The sequence below is a fragment of the Canis lupus genome, chromosome 15 (genome assembly GCF_003254725.2).
Source record: "Canis lupus dingo isolate Sandy chromosome 15, ASM325472v2, whole genome shotgun sequence".
NCBI lineage: Eukaryota > Metazoa > Chordata > Mammalia > Carnivora > Canidae > Canis > Canis lupus.
In genome coordinates, this window is record NC_064257.1 from 4351918 (window position 1) to 4371540 (window position 19623).

Sequence of the window (19623 nt, forward strand, 5' to 3'; positions counted from 1 at the left end):
AAAGCACAGTCCCATCTAAAGGGGCAACCACTAATCTGCCCCACCGAACCTGGATCAGGCTGGAAATCAAGCCCAGTGTGGCCAAATCTTCCGATTTCCCAGAAGAAGCCGGAAAGCCAAACTTTTATGTAAATGTCCTGGTTTTTATATTGATTATAAATGAAAAATTTAAAAACCCTGCAGGTTGGGGCAGAGAGGTCAGACACAACTTTCCAAGGGCCAGTTTATAACCTCTCCTACTGTTTTATCCTTTTGAGGTCAGGAAGTGTTCCCTTCCATCTAACAAGGTGAAAGGGGATATTTTTAGCAGAGGCCCAGGAAACAGACATCTAGAGATAGAAGTTTCTGGGCTAGAGGAAGCAGCTGATCTCCTATTGCTTCCCAAAGTACAGTAGCCCAAGGGCAGAGGCTGAGCTGAATCCAGAGAAGAGGAAGATGGGACACCTCTGGATTAAATTAGCATAGCTGGAGAAGGCCAAGGGTGTGGAGGCAGAGCACATGCCCAGGGAGACAGCCCTGACCTTTGGGTGGCCCTGTCACCCAACCAGGAGCATCACGGTTCCTCTGGAGAGAAACAGGCAGCATCAGGCAGGAGGAAGCCTCAGAGACCTGGGCCGTGCCACCAATGTACCGAATGACCCTGCGCCTATTGCCAGCTCTCCCTGGCCTCAGTTTCCCCTCCACCCCGTAAGGAGCTGGGGCTAGATGAGCCCTAAGAGTGTATCCATCTCTTCCATCATACTCGCTGAGCTCCTCCACACCAACATCTACAGGATGAGCAGCGTCTCCAAAGATGCCCTATGGAGGGGGCAGCAGAAGCATGGTGAGACCCCCCCCCAACCATGCACTGAGCAATCATTTCTGGAATAACTTCAGATTCAAGCAGCTTTTGTAAACTGCCCCGTTTAAATTAAAACAAATCAATATGCTTTCTAAAATTTAGTCTCAGCTAAACAGCTGTGACAGTTCATAGCAACCTGAACTTGAAATGAACCCACCCTACGTATAAATAAAGCCTTTGATGTCTTCATTAGTTTCTCACATGCCATTTTTTCACAGTCTATCAGGCTAAGTGCTTTGCAACTTATATATATTTTTGCAGGAGGAGTATTTAACCTTCTGATTAGTCACCGCAAGCAGCACAATGACAGAAACCCTGATTTTGCACACAATGAATTTATTGATAGATTTAGCCCATTAGCTGTATTTACCTGTCAGTTCTATGGACACTAATGAGTTGTTTTTCAAGGACTAATGAGAACTGTAATGGCTAATGGATGTTTACAGCTTCACCGCGCCGCACCATGTGATGCCGTGAGCACCCGCTCCCGTCCCTCCGAGTCTTTAATTGGCACCATCAGAGGACTCTTTAATTACATTTGAGCAGACAATAAAGATCCCGGCCAAATCAATGAGAGGAAGGCAGCAGGATTCCACGGGAGGCTGGTCACTCCAATGGGCACCAGCCCGGGGCTCCAGGCAGCGCTGTGCCTTCCCAACGATACCCTTTAGAGGCTGAAGAATGTTCAGGCAGGACATGTCTCTACAGATCTGTCTCCCAGCTCCCTTCCTTAACTTGTAGAACAGGGTTAGAAGTCGTTGTCCTCCCAGGGGAGTGTCGTTCACAAAGTGATGACCCTTCCAGGCACTGTTGGATTTAGTCAAATGTTTCTATTCATCAAGGACAAATCTTCATAGTGGTACTTCCAAAGATTGGCCCTGGCTAAGGCTAATATTAAACATATTTTTAGCATCATCAAGGGAGAGTTGGCTAAGGATAAACTTAGATAAAAGACCTGATATTTGTAATATTTATTCACTCATTCATGCATTTATCCATTTATTCAGCATTTATCAAATACCCATTGAAGATTAAATGCACCAAAAAGTAGAACTATAGTAATATCTCACCAAGTAGGTGAATGAAGGAAAAGAGAACCTAAATTTACAGGATGTTTTTAAAGAGGTAGATTACTTCCAATCGCATACAGACTCATTGCAAAGATAATCTTTCTATACCAAGACACCATACTTGTCGGACATACTGTTATATGCTTCTGATCAGTCAGTCTGGCAGGCAGCCTAAGAACACCTCTTTCTTTTTAGTAGATGAAGATGCTGTTGACCACTTCCTCACAGAAAGGGCAGGGGTCAGTTTGGCTGGTCAATCAAATCTTCACTAGGAGGCTAGTGAGAATAGGGAGGAGCCTGTGCATCGTTCCATAACAGTAGTGGGCTATGGAGATGTTAAGGCACTGGAGATGTTAAGCCAGGAGAAAAGTGAACCGGCATGATGGCCCTGAGGGAGGCCATTTGTTTGCTGACCCAATAGGGTCACACAAAGATCACTGGGTATAAAGTACAAGAGGGCAGCTATTTGAAGACCAACCTACCTGTAAGTGACTCCACTGCTGGATATGGTCTCCCACCAGGCGGGACTTTTCCCAGTGCCTAAGCCAGTCCTGGGAGGGAGGCTCCACCTTCTCAGTGCTTCCTGTGGGCCAGGAACACATTCAATTCGGTGATGAGGATGCTGCTCGAGAAATTAGAAGAGCAGTTTCCATAGAGAAGTGGGGGCGGAAGCCAGATTGCACAAGGATGAAGGAAGGAGTGGGTGGTGAGGAAGTGGCAGCAGTGACAAGTTGAATGATGGAGAGAGATAGAGCAGTCACTCAGGGGGGTCAGGAGGACTTGAGCACATTTATAAGTTTCTAGGAAGATGTCAACTGAAAGGGAAAGATTGGAAATGCAAGAAAGGGAAGATGACTGATGGAGTGAGGTCTCAGATGTCTCAGGAGAGGGGTAAGAACAGAGTAACAGGAGGAAGAGGAGGGAATCCTCAGAACGAGAGCAAGACCTTACCTCCAATAGGCAGGAGGGAGCAATGAAGACGCCCAGCATTTTTGAAGTGGAAAAGAGAGGAAAGAGGGAGCTTCAGTTTCTCCTTGTCCTGTTCTCTGAGAAGACCAGGAGACCTCGCTGGTCTCAGCCTGGAGGAGAGCGGAAAAGATTTGGAGCAGCCACACTAGAGCTCTCAACTCTAGATCACTAGGCCTAACAGGATTAAAGAGAGTCCACTCAGGCATCCCAATGACTGTCTTCAGGAGAGTCTATCAGCAAGGCTGCCAGGCTCTGCTCAGGAAGGGAAAGAACCAACAGAATGGTTTCCCCTGAGTTCAGGGTTAGCCGTGGGCAGTTCAGGAGCCGTGGGCAGTCAAGGGCATAATAAAGGTTGCTCAGAGGTGGCGAGACATTTGATGGAAAAGCTGACTACAGAGAGTAAGGATTGGGAGCATAGAGGAGGAGGACAGATGATGAGATCAAGAGAAGCAGGGGAATGAAGAGCCTCTGAGGATGAAGGGAAAGTTCAGAGGAATGGAACAAGAGACAGGAAGGCAAGGGAATTTGGGGGTCAGTGGATTTGAGGATTGACCTTAGGCTGGCTTGGTGAGTAACAACAGGGTCCTGCTCCAGCACTGGGTTCCTCTCACTCCCTGAGACCAGTCTGATCAGGAAAGGAAGCCAGAAGCAGCCTCTCTTCTCATAGCAGACAAGGGTTAGAGTTAGTTGTGCTGCCTCATGAACCTTACTATCAGGCATTCCTGGGGCAAAGTCTTGACTTCCTTGTGCCCCCAAGTCACAGCATTCCTCCAAGGTATGTCAGAGTTCCCACCAGTTTCCATGGCCAGTGTCCTGAGTCCTTGTTAGAACAGAAGCACCCCCAAATCTCAGCCTGTAAGCATAGACTCACCTTGACCCTTTCTTTATTTGGATCTTGTGGGCCTCTTCCCCAGGGAGTTGGGGTCCTATACCGGATCCTCCGAGGCAGACACCAGAGAGACCCAACACCGTTGATCAAGTCTTGGGAACTATCCTAGCCCCCTGGAGAGGAACATTTGGATAGTGATGTCTCTAGCTGCAGCCAGCCAGAGTTCACAGCCCCTTTGGCTCTGAAAAGCTTCCATAGGGATGATGAAGCCACAAAGGACCATGTTGGAGGCATCGGAAAAGATGTCTGAGATGGAAGTTGTGGCCAGTGGGGGAAGGGGAGGATGGTGGGCACAAGGGGAAGCAGGCTTGGGGTTGGTTATGCCCATCCAGTGCTTCATTCACTCAACGAGCATCTATCGAGCAAGTACTACTGGGTGTCAAGTTCTGTGCTTGGCAGGCAGTACCTAGACAGATAAGACACAGCTCCAAAGAAAAGAAGGAAGCAACGTGATTTGAGGATTGTGGGAATGGAAGGAAAAGTTGTGAGAGGATCCAGCTCAAAGAGGTCAGGGAAGGCTTTCCAAAGAGGAGGAATGTCTGAGCTGAGTCCTACAGAACAAGTAGAATTAAGTGGGAGAGGCATGCCCAGAAAAGACAAGAAGATACAATCATTTATTCCCTGGCTGTCTCTGTGAAGCACTGTTCTAGGGGCTGGGGCTACAACTGCGAACGAAACCACCCCAAGTCCCTATCTGCATCCTGCATACATTCTAGAGGAAGGATAACCATGCTGTGTGCAGGGGACTGCATGTTTTTCAGCATGATTAGAACCAAAGGTCTGAAAGGGTTAAAAACAAGAGAAAAGGGCAAGGAGATGTGCAGGGCTGAAGTCCTAACGGTCTTCTGTTCTAGGACAGGGAGTCTAGAGCTTACCCTGAACGCAGTAGAAAGGCCACTGAACAACTTCACACAGCTACAGTCTGCATTTTAATTAGGTAGTAGTTGGGTTGAAGGTAGAGTAAGACTTGACACTGAGAGACTGTAGTGAAGAGACTTCTGGAATATTCTAAATGAGAAACAAGAGTAGCTATAGTGGGGATAGGAAGAAGCAGATAAACTTGAGGAATCTGTAAGAGGTAGAGTCAATAGAAGTGGATGATCTGTTGGAGGGAAAAAGAAAGGGTTCTCAGGTAGGTACCTGGGGGGATGTCGGTGCTGAGCAGAACACAGGAGGAGTGGAGATTCCTGGGGAAAACGATCACCCGTCAGAGATAGTGGGTCTGAGGTGCTGAGGGTCAGCAAGGGGCGCGCTGGGATGGTTGCGTCTACTGGTCTGAAGCTTCAGAGATTAACCTGAGCTATCGAGTCATCAGAGCACTCATGGGGGCCGGGGTCACAGGACGGTGGGGGACAATGAGTATGCTCAGGGAGAGTGGTTATCATGCACAGAGAGAGCTGAGGACAGGACCCTCAACATTGAAAGGGTAGGAAGGGCTGAGGACGAGGAGCCTGGGAAGGACCAAATGGAAAGACCAGAGGAGACCCAGGAACACTGGACATGAAGAGAAGAGGGTTTCAGTAAAAGAGAAGGTGGCCAGGTGTCAGATGGCTCAGAGAGGTCCTGGAGAGGCTGAAGATAGCTGTTAGATTCTGATAAAGCAACGTGGCAGTCTTCGTGGGACGGGTTCCCATGGGAGTGAAGACAAGGATGGTGGGAGAGCACCCGTGGAGGTGAGCAAGTGGAGACAGGCCCCCCGCTTCCAAGAATCTGGCTCTGAACAGAAGAGAAAAAAAAAAAAAAAAAAGATGAGGGAGGATAAATAATCATTGGGTTGAGGGAGGGAGGTTTTATTTTTAGATGAAAAATGTTCAGTTTGTTCATGATTCTGAGAAGAAACATCCGGGCGAGAGGGAGAGGAAGTGTGAGACGGGGAGGAGGTGGCTGGTGGAGCAAGATGGACCGGGAGGCTGAGGGGCTGGCAGAGGGCACCGGGGCAGGAGGGCCAGCCTGGCCTCCTAGACAGGGGGACGGGGGAATGGGGGGGCAGGCACGGGAACAGCCCTGGGTGGTTTCTGGTTAGAAGCTGGAGGGAGGGGAGACGGGGACAGAGGCCTTCAGCCACAACACGGGGAGTGACGCTCCAGCGGCCTACCCGGACCCGATGGGCCAGAAGGCCAGGGATGCCTCACGTAGGGCAGGGGTGGGCGGCAGCCACGGGGGTGCCTCCAGGTGGATGCAGTCAGATGGGGGAGGCCCCGGTGGCCTCTGTGAAATGAGGGACAGAGGGCAGGGTGGGGGGGCTTCGGGCTTCCTATGCTCAGCTTCCCGTCCCTTCTCTGACCTTCTCTCCCCTTTGCCTCTGAGGCCTCCTGAAGCCCCAGGGCCTGCAGGAAGGTCCGACGGGCCGGGGAGGACCAGGCCCAGGGTTGGCACAGAAACCAAGGAAGGGGCTCCAGGGGAGCGGCCTGTGCCACGTCGCTGTGCCCGGGCTGTCCTCAGCCTGGACGACCATGGAGGGTCTTCACTGCCGGGGGTGGGGAGGGGAGGAAAGAGGCAGGAGGAGAGAAGGGGCGAGGAAGGGAAGCAGCGTTTACTCCTTCACACCCAGTGTGTGCAGCGCAGGTACACAGGTGCTTAGTGAACTGTCAAGGCGGCCGTGGGAGGCAGTGTCACCCCTGCGGCTGGGGTGGTGGGGACGACCGCTGGGCGTGTGGTCCAGGGCCCTCTTCCCTCCATGTGGGCATCCCTGCCCCCGAACATTCTGCTCCCTGGGCGATTTTGCCTCTGCCACCCCTCGACCACTAGGGCAGCGGGCCCAGCATCCTGCTCACCCGGACGAAGCCTCCTGGCCGCTGGGGCCTGGAAGGGGACAGCGCCGCCACCGCCTACTGCTAAGTAGACAAGCTCAACATGTTGCCAGAGAGCACTGGACCTGGAGCCGCAAGGCAGGGGTGAGTTCTGTCCACTGCGGGCCGAGAGCCCCACCAGCTCCGCCCGGGAGATGTCACTGCACCCCCTAAGTCCCAGCTCCCTCCTCTCTAAAGCTGGAATCCCCATGTCACAGGGTCGTTGGAAGGGTCAAACACAATTAGGGGCCTGCTGGTAGGGGTTCAGAGGCTGGCTCTCCAAAAAATAAAAATAAAAATAAAAGAAGAAGAAAGAGGAGAAGGAAGGGGGGAAGAAGAGGAGGGGGGAGGAAAAAGAGGAGGAGGACCAGCCTTGTGGTGTCTGCTCACTTCCATGGCGTGATCGCCCCCCATCCCCACCCCACAGCCAGGAGCAGGACTACTAATTCGACATCACGGAACTCGGAATGGGAGGGGGTGGAGGGCACCCTTGTCTTGGGTGGTGCTGCACGCGGTGCTTCCTCCACCCAGACACAGCGGACTTGAACGGCCCCCAGAGCATCAGCTCTAGAGTAGAGATGATATTAAAATAACTAGAAAATGATTTTTGTCTTAGGGCTTATTGCCTTTGTTTTAAGCATAATTTATTTAATTAGGAGTTTCTGTCATTTAACTTTTAATAATGGCTGCATCTAACCCACAGGTTCAGAGAAGTCCTAAAGCCCAACCGGCAGCTGCAGCAGCCGCCACTGCTCACAGAGGCTCGGCCGGTGCTGAGGGGAGGGGCGAGGCTGGGACTCGAACCCAAAGGTGCCTGACTGCAGCGTCCGCACTGTCACCTGCTGCCTGCCTGCACTGCGAGGTAGGGACCTGGTTGCCTGGAACTGTCGGGAGGGCAGCTGAGGGCCTTAGGAGGGAGGAGAGAGGTATGCTGATCGGCGGACACCCCAAGGAAGGACACTGGCAAGGCCTCTGTCCCGCGGCGACACAAGGCTTGGGTTCCATCTAGGTCACAGCAGGCTCTGTCTCTGCTGCCCAGAGCTTTTGTAATAAAAGCACAATAAAGCCTGGATGGGGGCCCCAGCGCTTCTGGGGTTTCCCAAGCGCTGGACCACTGGTCCCTTGGTTCAGCCTCACTCAACTTCCCAGAGCCTCCATTTACTACTCATCCAACAAAATGAATAGGTTGAACCAGCTGACCCTGAAAGTCCCTTCCAGACCCCAAGTCCCTGGAACTGGCACCATTCATAAACGCAGCCGGAGGCTCGGACAGCTTCAGAGTCAAGGGTGGCAGGCCCACGGCGAGAGCCCGAGGGTGTTGGATGGGGGGCAGAGACCAGGGAGGGAGGAATCATCCTGGCTCCCTTGAGGAGTCCCCAAGAAGCAGCTGAAAGGGTGACACGCAGCCACCCTTCTGCACAGCACAAGGATGCTCACTCGAGACATTCAGGACTACAGTCACCTCCCTCGCTGGCAGGCCCCTCCCTCTCCTTGTCCATAAAGGGGGAGGCTGAACCGCAGGTGTCTGACCCCTGTTTGCTCCACGACCCCGGATGGAGACCCAGTGGAGGGGGAGGCGGTGGGGAAGGGGCGAGGTGCGAGGGCCGGATGACAGCAGCCCCGGCAGGCCCCAGAGGAGCGGGGGAGCACCAGGGCCTCGGCGCTGCCAGCTTCGGGGTTGGGGAGAGGGCAAGAGTGTGCCCAGATGTGTGTATGCATGTGTGGGGGCACACACGTGCCCAGGTGTGCATGCGTGTGCACACGGGGGTGGGGGGTGAGGTTGGCTTTGGAAGCCTGCATGCACGGCGTTGGCAGCACCTCGGAGAGAAGAGTTGCCCCCCAGCCGGGAGGCAGTCCTGCGGCCCCGGGCACAAAGGTGACTGCTGCCTGGGGAATGCTAGAAGGTACTGGCATCTTTGCAGGGTTGCCATGGAACCCCAGGAGAAGAGCAGGCTGGGAAGTGACTGCTGGGTGCAGCTCCATCTCGAAGGAGCCCGCATCACGCCTTTGGCAGATTATCAGGTGGGAGTCTCGGTACACAATGAGCCATTGTTCTTTGAGGCTTTACAAGAACTCTGTTTCCAAGGTTTTATGAATCATTTTGCTGCCGATCTTTTTTAAAAAAATAATAATATACAGGCCTCAGAGGAGGAAGCCTTCAGCTTATTTTCTCAGAGAGAGGGACCTGAACTTGGGGAGAATTCTTTCCCGCGTCTTGCCTACACAGACTCTTGATCTTCCCACAACTGTCAGAGAAGCCTCTTTGAAGTCTGTGATACCGCCTGTGGCACAGGCCACCTCGGTGTTGAGCCTCAGCCTGGGAAGGAAAGCCTGGTGCTGAGGAAGGAGGGAACAGGGAAGCACCCTGCCTGGGAGACCGCCAAGTAAAATGGGTGACAAGCTGCTCAAGGTGCGGCAGAGCTGCGGCCGTGTGACCTGTGCCCTCAGGAAGTCCGGCCCAGCACCGTTTAGGCCTCCCCCAGGTTCGCCCTTGAGGGAATAAAGTTCTCCCCTGGTTGGCCATGAACTCGTTTCCAAGAACACACACGCAACTCATGGCTAAGCAGAGTTCCCGGCTTTACTCTTCCCTGTCTGCCTTCTGGCCCACTTGTCCTTCTGTCTGTCTCCTGGCCTACTGGCCGAAGTTTCTCCTTGGAAGCCGACTACAGAAGAGCATGGGAGGAGCATGGGACTCAGCTGTTAGAGGCTCATTGGCTGTGCCGCTTAGGGCACCTCCGGTTCCCCTGCTGGGTCCCCCTGGGCGCACCTGCCCTGCCTGCCTCCCAGCAACCTGCTGCTCCATCTGCCAAGGGCTGGAGTCCGGACAGTGGTGTGCGATGCCCATTCGCAAGTGGTCTCTCTTGGTTTGGTTTGTCCAAATGGACAAATGGGGGTGGAGGGGGGGTCAGGGGACTTGTCTAGAGCTCATATGACTTTGCTGCTCTCATCAGTGTGGATCCACACCTCCAGCTTCCCCAGAAACAGCTGCATTCCTTCACCTGGTCTGATTCTGGACCTTGACATGCACCGGCTTTTGCTTCCCCTCCCCTTCAGGACTCAAGCCCCGTCTCAGTTTGTCCCCTTTCCCCAGAGCCCCGACTCTGAGACACCTTCCAGCCTCAGCCCATGCTCTCCTGGCCTCCAGGGCCTCTGTCCTCACCTCCTCCTCCTATGGCCTGACTCCTCCGTGCAGATGGTTCCAGCGCTGGTTATTATTTAAGCGAGCTGCTTCTGGCTCACATGTTAATTAAAACCCGCTGTCCAAAATCTCTTGGTACAATTTGCAGTGTAATCTGTAGCCTCTAGTGCATCATTGTATCTCTATTAAAAGGGATTCTCTGTAATGATGCGGGGATTTAATTAGTTTCTTTGCCAATGTTGTAAAACACAGTGATAAACGAGCCAACAGGTCCGCGGATCATTATTCTCCTCAAGATGAGCTTATTAGCTGATTATGAATCATTAACAAAGTCTACACGGGATTTTCTTATCTAATTCAACACAATTTTTAACATTCAATGTTCAACATCCATTTCTCTCTACCAGCAACATTGGGTGGCGATTGCAATCTGTATGTATGGCTTCCTCTTCTCCACTGGGGTTTTCCCCCTCTTCATATCTCATTTTAGATACATTGAGGGGGATGATTCAGTATATGGTCCTCAATATTTAGATATATATTATGGTCTCCAGTCGGAGGAATTCAAGGTCCCATTTCATGGAGGGAACATAGCCGCGGTGCACAGGGCCTGGGAGTGTACTTTTGTGTGCACACTTGTGTATGTGTGTCTATCTGTAAGAGAGGGACCAACTGGCGCTGTACAAGTTCCTTTGCGCATGGGGGGGTGCTGTGTGTCGTCATGAGTGTTTGTCTATGGCCTGGTGTTTACTTATTCAGTATGCATCTTGTGTGTCTGTGTGTGGGGGTGTGTGCCTGTGTGCACACAAGTACATGCACATAGAGGGGAGCTTAAGGCAAGAGAAATCCTGGACAGGATTTCCAACTGACATTATTCAGCCACTCTGTGACATGTCAGTATCCCCCAAAAGTTTCAGATGGACCCCCTCCTAGCTTCCCAGTTTGGGGTCATTCCCTTTTCGGTCAGCACATATATGGATCCCTGATAGGGTCGGGCACAGCGCTTGGCCCTACCAGCTCTACAGCTGCCCTGGGAGGTAGGGGGTAACTTTCCCTGATTTACAGATAAGGAAACTGAGGTCCAGAGAGGTTAAATGGCTTGCCCAAGGTCATCAATGGCAAATGGTGCACTCAGGATCAAACATAGTCTTGCCTCATTCCAAAGCCTTTTCTGCAACACCATGCTGCCTCCTGGGTGTTGTCTTCCCCTTATCGGAGATCTCATCATTCCTCCGGAGCTGACAAGGGCACTGCTCTCCCTGCAGCACCACCTCCAGGCACACACCACCTTGGCTGTAACCTTCTGACAGACTGAATGAGGGAAGAGCAGCTCCTGCATGCAGGATAAAACACCCCCCAGAAAGTGCCTCCATGGACTTGGCCTCAGCAGCTAATATTCTCTTAATGCTTTTTCTTTTCAGCCAGCAAACTGGTATCATTTGGTCAAAGCTACTATTGCTAACATTCATGACAGTCAATTAGCTACAAACAATGTAAAGAGAAGAAGACTGGGCATTATCACCTCAAAATGGCAATGACCAAGAGACTCTACTTTGGGGACAACATGCATGAGAGATTAACTGTCACAACTCAGGTGGCTTGAAGGCCCAGCAAGCACTTCAGAGAGTGACTTTTTTGGAAAGAGGGTCTGTAAAGAGGTAACTAAGTTAAAATGAAGTCATAGGATGGGCCTGAATCCACTATGATTGGCGTCCATATAGGAAGAGGAAATTTGGACATTGACACAGAGTAAGAGAAGACCATGTGAGGACACAGTGAGAAGGTGGCCATCTACAAGCTGAGAAGAGAAGCCTCAGAAGAAACCAACCCTGCCAACACTTTGGTCTCAGACTTCTGGCCTCCTGAATTGTAAGAAAATTAATTTCTGTTGTTTAAGCCATACAGTTTATAGTACTTCATATGGCAGCCCTAGCAAACTAATACAGGGAACTAACTCTTGTAGAGGATAATTCTTCATCCAGCTGTGAGTGCAGTCCAAAGGAGGGCAATAAACAGGCGCATACTTCAGGGTGCTATCCATAGCCATACAGGTCCAATCTGACCAGGGAAGCAAAGTAGCGGATAGCTAGGTGATAAGAAATGCTCTACATGAGGTATAAGGGTTCCAAATAATTCATCCATTCAAAGAATGAACCCAGTAAGGAAGAGAAGGGTGCTGAAAAGAACTTAGGGGCCAGGGACCCAGCCAAGCTAGTGGGGTGTCAGGGCATGACAGTCTCAGCAGCGATACAAAGTTCTGGACAAGGACGCAGAGTTACAATCGGTCATGCCAACAGAACCAGTGTGGCAGCAGATAGAAAAAGACCTTGAAAAGTTTCCCACAAGCCCACAGAAGCAAAGTAGATATTCCACAAAGATTCATGGAATGATTGAGCATCAGATAACTACCATTTCTGTATCAGTTAGCTCTGCTCTGTAACAAAGCATCCTAAAACTTAGTAGTCTAAAACAACAGCCATTTAATATTATTCATAAGCCCATAGGTTGTTAGGCTCTCTGTTTCGTTTTTTTTTTTTTAAGATTTTATTTATTTATTCATGAGAGATACCCAGAGAGGCAGAGACATAGGCAGAGAGAGAAGCAGGTTCCCTGCAAAGAGCCCAATGCAGGACCTGATCCCAGATCCCAGGATCATGCCCTGAGCTGAAGGCAGATGCTCGACTGCTGAGCCACCAAGGCGTCCCAGCTCTCTTTTGATTTAAATCTGCTTTCTACCATTTGGGGCCAGGCTTAACTGATCTCAGCTGGGCTTGCTTGTGTATCTTCTGTGAACTGGAAGTGAGTTGGGGGCTGGATAGTCTAGGATGACCTCATCTGGAACAGCCCAGCTTTCCTCCATATGTCTCTCACAGCCCTCCATCAGGATAGCCCAAGCATCTTCTCACATCAGCAGCAGGAATCAAGGCAAGATACAAGAGAAACCAAGATAAGAGAGAGCTAGCCTTGGACAAGGTTCCAAAGGAAAACTAGTCTAGTTATCACAGGGAAGCCAGAGATAGAAGAGAAGACATGGAAATCTACAAGCACTTTTCCAGCTTCTGCCTGTATCATATTTGCAAACATCACATTAGTCCTAGAAAGTTATGCGGCCAAGCCTGGAATCAGGGTAGGAGGGGACTACAAAGATACAGGACAAAAGTTTGGATACAGAAGGACCATTATGAGGGGCCATTGGTGTCATTAATCCACTACAGTGAACGAATCAACAAGCATTTGAAGCAAAAGTCAATGGGAGCAAAACTAAATCCAAACCCACTTGCTGGTGGGGTGAGGTCACTTATTCTTCCTATCCTTGATCAGGACTGGATTAAATGCTATAAGAGCTGAGCCTGGCCCTCTGTAGCTCCACAATGAAGGGATAATAACTTCTTCTGCTGGATGGTCCCTGAGACTACACCTGGCCCCACTTAATATGATTGAAGTGCTACTAAATGTTGCATGGGAATCTGAAAATGGAAGGGTCTTCAGAGTGCTCTCTGAGCATTCTTCCACTTGGTACTCTCTTCCTGGATAATCACACCCCGTTCCACCCTGCTCATCATCTCAACCTCTTTTCTACTGCACTGACACAACTGAGGACCATGTCTTGATCCCCAGCATAGCTCCTGCATTTAGAAGGGTAATTAATACAACTGAACATATAATAAGTTATTGTTTAATAAATAAATTAAACCCAGATGGGACACATAGGATTAATTTAGGTACCACAGGGGAATTTTCCAAGCTGTTCTCCAGGTTCCTAGTGAACACTTCCAGAATTATTGATTAAAATTTAGATATTGATCTGCTTCTCACATTTCCCATCACCATATTGTAAAAGGTAGTATTCACTGTGACCTGCCTACATTCACAATGGCCTTTAACTGTGGTGTTTAACCTAAGGAAAAGGGGGAGACTGGCATCTCTCTTTTCAAATATTTCAAGGGATTTTTGAAGGCAGACTTGAACAAGGATCTTCAGAGGACACGTTAGGACTAGAGGAAGATTGTGGCTCAACAGAACATCTTTCTCATGGACAAAAAAGAGTATAATGGGGTAAACTCTAGAATAGACAGAGACAAAGAGAAAATTAGGGCAATAATGCCTAAGAATATCCCAAGAACATAGAATAAACATATGATTTTAATAGATTTGTAGAGACACAGAGAAGGGATTGACAAGCTAATATTAGTCTATTGACAATTATTAAAAAGGAGAATGAAGAAAATGATAGAAATGGAGCATTTGAAAATATCGGAACTGAAAAATTTTCAGAATTAAAGAATATATAATTCATGAGATTAAAAAATAGATCAACTGAAAATAATTCTACACACAGAGACACATTACAGAAAGTGTATAAAGTGTCAAGGAGAAAAAGTATATCTTTAAAATACCAAAAGACAGATAATTTACAAAGAAATGATACCTGGAGTGACAACAAAATTCTTAGCAGCAATAATATACAGCAAAAAGACAGTAAAGTAGCATTTGTAAAGTGCTGAAGGAAAATAGCTGGAAATCTTGAATTTTATACCCAGATAAATTATCATTCAAAGTGAAAGAGGAAAAGACTTCTTCAGCTATGAGTTTCCCATCTCATTAAAAGAACTCCTAGAGATTTGAAGTTTCATCTCCAACACATAAGTCATAGTTCTCATCCTTACAACAATAAAGCTGAACAAATGGAAAATTGTGACTTTTCTTAGCTCCATTAAGGAATTAAGGGAAAGTGCAAACCATTACTTTGAAATCTGGAGGAACAGGTTAATACAAAGAATCACAGAGCAGATCAACTTACCCTGATCAAAAGCTGCTTGAGCCATGGATGGTAGGTAAACTCAAACAGTACTTTTAATGAATTGCTGGAGATTGGAGTATAAATTATTGTAAATAAGAAACCTCAGAGCTGTAGTCATAGGCTACCTTGCATTTTTTGTGGGTCTTACCCCCAGGAATCCCACCAAGTTGTCATGATAAAGAGTCAAAACAACAATCCCATGTCTCTGGCAAGGGAAAGGGAATAGTAATAGTTTTGAAATAATGTCCAGAGCATTCTCCTTAACAAATGCCTATCTGTTAATGGCAAAGAGCTTTATCTGATGTGGAGGAAGGGAATTTATCCAACTCAAGCCTCCTTAGTCTTTCTGTCTCACCTAAAGGAAGAGAACAACATAAGAATCATTTGTGAAGGTCACAGCTCAGGGATACAAGCTCACTAAAGACTAAGACTTATTCACAGGATTATAGATGTCCTCTCCTCCCCTACCCCTTACCACCTCATCAATAGGGCTCCAGTATGTTAACAGTGGATTGCAACTGAGGCAGATATATGGTTCTGACTGTATTTAAGAGAGAGTTTTTACAGAAACCCAAAGATAAAAGATAAATTAAAAAACAAGTATCCTGGAGGAAATTAAAGCCTTTGAAACCTACAGCCACAATAAACATTAGACACAATTCCTAGCTATGTTAACATAAAACTTCATGCTAAAGGCTATTTACTTCAGCTCATATTACCTAATACAACATGTTCTGTTTTCAACAAAAAATTACAAGACATGATTTAAAAAGCAAGACAAGATATATGATTTAAATAGACAAAGCAATTATCAGAACTCGATTCAGATACAGCAGAAATTTTAGAATTATCAGACTGAGAATTTAAAATAACTGTGATTAATATGTTAAAGATGCACTAGTAGAAGTATACTGTATGCAAAAGCAGATGGGCATAGAGACAGAAAATGTATGAAAGAATTTTTAAAATGAAAGAAAGAAAGTAAGTTCTAACTTCATAATTGCCAAAACTTGAAAGCAACCAAGGTGTCCTTCAGTAGACACCTGGATACATAAACTGTGGTTCCTTTAAACAATGGAATATTATTCAGTATTTTTTTAAAAAGCTATCAAGGCAAAAAATAGACATAAAGGAATCTTAAAATCACTTTACTAAGTGAAATAATCCAACTGAAAAGGCTGCATACTATATGATTCCAACTACATGACATTCTCGAATAAGCAAAACTATGGAGACAGGAAAAAGATCAGTGATTGCTAGGGATTGTTGAGGAGTGGTGAATAAGGGGAACACAAAGGATTTTTAGGGCAGTAAAAAATAGTCTGTATGATATGATAATGATGGACACATGTCATTAGACATTTGTCTAAACCCACAGAATATACAAAACCAAGAGTGAACTTTAATGTAGAGTCTAGACTTTGGGTGATTATGATGCATCAGTGTAGGTTCGTCAGTTGTAACAAATGTACCACTCTGGTGGAGGATGTTCATAGTAGGAAAGGTTGTGAAGCAGTAGGTCTATGAGAAATCTCTGTATCTTCCTCTTAATTTTGCTGTGAACATAAAATTTCTCTTAAAAATCACATTTTTAAAAAATTTATATATATATAATTTTTTTATATATAGAGAGAGAGCATGTGAGCAAGTGAGTGGGGAGGGGGAAGAAGAGAAAATTTCCAGCGGACTTCACACAGAGCATGGGGCTCAATCCCATGTCGCACAAGATCATGACCTGGGCCAAAACCAAGAGCCAGACATTCAACTGACTGAACCACCTGGGTGCCCCTTAAAAAATCATCTTAAAAAATATTGAGCAGAAATAAAGAATGCTTTACAGTGGCTCATCAATAGAAAGGACATGGCCAAGCTAAAAATCATTGAGACTGAAAATATGTCAGTAGACATTTCCCAAACTGAAATGAAAGGAGAAAAAAAAAAAGAATGAGAAAAAAAAACAAGATATCCAATAACTGTGAAACAAGTTTAAAGGTATGACAAATGTATAACTGGAATACCAGAAGAAAAGGGGAAGAAAGAAGGGACAGAGCAAAAGAAATATTTGAAGGAGTAATGGCTAGGAATTTTCCAAAATTGATGACACCAAAACACAGATTCAGGGAGCTTGGAGAACACCAAGCAGGATAAATAAATTAAAAAAAAATTTTATTCCTAAACATATCATATTCAAACTGTAGAAAACCAAAGACAAAGAGAAAATCTTTAAAGCAACACAGGAAAAAAACTTTACCTATAGAAGAACAAGGATAAGAGCTAAATCAGACTTCTCATCAGAGACCATGTAAGCTTGGGCACCTGGCTGGCTCAGTCAGTGAAGCATGCAACTCTTGATCTTGGGGTTGTGAGTCTGCGCCCCCACGTTAGATGTAGAGATTACTTTAAAAAATAAAATCTTAAACACACTCACACACATACACACACACACACACACACAAGAAACCATGTAAGTTAAAAGACAGTGGAGGGAAATATTTAAACTGTTGAAAGTGGCTCATTCAATTGAGCATCTTGACTCTTCATTTTGGCTCAAGTCATGATCTCAGGGTTTTGACATTGAGCCCCCCGTTGGGCTCTGCCCTCAGCATGGAGTTTGCTTAGGATTCTCTTTCTCTCTCTATCCGTCCCCACCCTCACTTGCACACACACACTCTCTCTCTAAAATAAACAAAAATAAACTGTTGAAAGAAAAAAAATTGGCTTAGAAATCTATATCCAGTGAAATTATCCTTCAAAAGTGAAGAAGAAATAGACTTTCTCAGACAAAAACAAAACAAAACAAACAAAAAAACCTCAGAGAATTTATCACCAATACACCTGCTCTGCAAGAGATGTTTAAAGAAGGTCTTTGAAAAAAAATAAATAAATAAAAATAAAAAAAATAAAGAAGGTCTGTGGGGAAAGGAAAAATTATGTAGGTCAGAAATTTGATCTATACAGAAAAAGAAAGATCATCAAGAAAGAATAAATGAAGTTAAAATAAAATATTTTGTTTTTCTTATTGTTAATTGAGCCAATAGGTCATCGTTTGCTCCCAGTTATAATAGTAACAATATATTAGAAGATTATAGTATATGGCTAAGTGAAGTAAATGACAGCCATGTAACAAAAGACAGGAGGAAGGAATTGGCAATACTCTATTATAAAGGTATCTTTACTACCCATGAGGCAATATAGTGTTATTTGAGAGTGGATGTAGGCTAGTTATAAACATATATCACAAACTCTAGAGACAACACTAACAATTTTTTAAAGGAATATAATTGAGCTTTTTTTCCCCTTAGTGTTTGGCAGACCCCCTGGACTCCTCTTTTCCTTCGCTGTCCCCCAGTTCCTGGATCCGCAGATGCCAGGGGTTTTGGAGACTTGAAAAGCACCCCCAGCCTCCAGGTGTTCAACAATTACCTAGCAGACAAGAGCTACATCAAAGGGTGTATGCTGTCATAAGCCAACCAGCAGCATTTGAAGCAGTTTCCAGTCCATGCCTGCTGACTCTTATCATGCCCTACATTGATATAATCACATCAGCTCTTATGAAAAAGAGGCCAGTGTTCCAGGAGTGAAGAAAGCTTTGGGCAAGTATGGCCCTGCTAATGTGGAAGACACCACAGGAAGTGGAGCTACGGATAGTAAAGATGATAATGACGTTGATCCCTTTGGATCTGTGGAGGAAGAAGAAAGTGAAGAAGCAAAGAGGCTAAGAGAGGAATGCCTTGTGCACTATGAGTCAAAGAAAGCCAAAAAACCTGCACTTGTTGCCAGATCTTCCATCTTACTAGATGTGAAATCCTGAGATGAGACAGGTAGGGCAAAACTAGAAAAGTGCATCAGGAGCATTCAAGCAGACAGCTTGGTCTGGGGCTCATCTAAGCTAGTTCCAATGGAATATGGAATTTAAAAAACTCTAAGTACAGTGGGTAGTGGAAGGCCATAAAGTTGGAACAGATATGCTGGAGGAGTGGATCACTGCTTTTGGGACTATGTATATAGTCCATGGACGTGGCTGCTTTTCACAAGATCTAGAATCCATCATAGATCAATGCCATTACATAAAAGTTTGAAGGACAAGAAAAGAAAAAAATATGGTTGATATACTAAGAGACAAAATGGGATCATATAAAATGCTCAATTAAAACAAGAAGGATGTTAGCAGTCCTTAATGTGTATGTACCTAATAATAGCACATCAAAATATGTGAGACAAAAACCAATAGAAGTTCAAGAACAATAGACAAATCCATTATTATAGCTTGAGGCTTCAACATCCCTCTTTTAGTAACTGACAGATCAAGCAGGCAGGATATCAGTAAGGACACTGTGGAACTCAACAGCATTATCAGTCAACTGGGAATAATTGACATCTATTAACTACTTCATCTGACAACAATAGAACACACACAGGCTCACATGGGACATTCACCAAGACAGACCACATGCTGGGCCATAAAACACAACTTAACAAATTCAAAAGAATAGAAATTACACAATGTCTGCTCTCAATACAATGGAATTAAACAAAAAAAAAATCAATAACAGAAAGATAGGTAGAAAATCTCAAAATACTTGGAAATTAAACAATACACTTCCGCATAGCATGTGAGTTTAAAAAAACAGAAATTCCAAGAGAAATTTTAAAATATTTTGAGTTAAATGAAGAAATAAATTATCAAAAATTGTGATATGCTGTGAGAGTAGCACTTAGAGGGAAATTTATAGCATTGAATACATATATTAGAAAAGAAGAAAGATCTAAACATCAACAATCTAAGCTTCACCTTAGAAAATTAGAGAAAGAAGAAAAACTGAAGCCTAAAGCAAGCATAAGGAAAGAAGTAAAATTAGAGCAAAAATCAGTGAAATTGAAAGCAGGAAAATAGAGAAAATCAGCCAAAACAAAACCTGGTTCTTTGAAATTGATAACGCTTGACATACAAATCGGACAGGAAGAAATAAAATTGCTGCTTTTGCAGATAACACGGTCTTATATATACATAACACTAAGTACACCACCAAAATAAACTATTAAAACTAATGGATAAATTTAGTAGAGTTGCAGGATAGAAAATCAGCAAACAATAACCAGTTGCATTTCTATACACAGACAACAA

The 19623-nt window shown here is 45.9% G+C and overlaps 1 pseudogene; it reads left to right on the plus strand.

The window, feature by feature from the left end:
• Window positions 1-14521: 14521 nt before the first annotated feature.
• On the plus strand, window positions 14522-18539 carry LOC112642206 (elongation factor 1-beta-like; annotated as a pseudogene).
• The last annotated feature ends 1084 nt before the right edge of the window (window positions 18540-19623 follow it).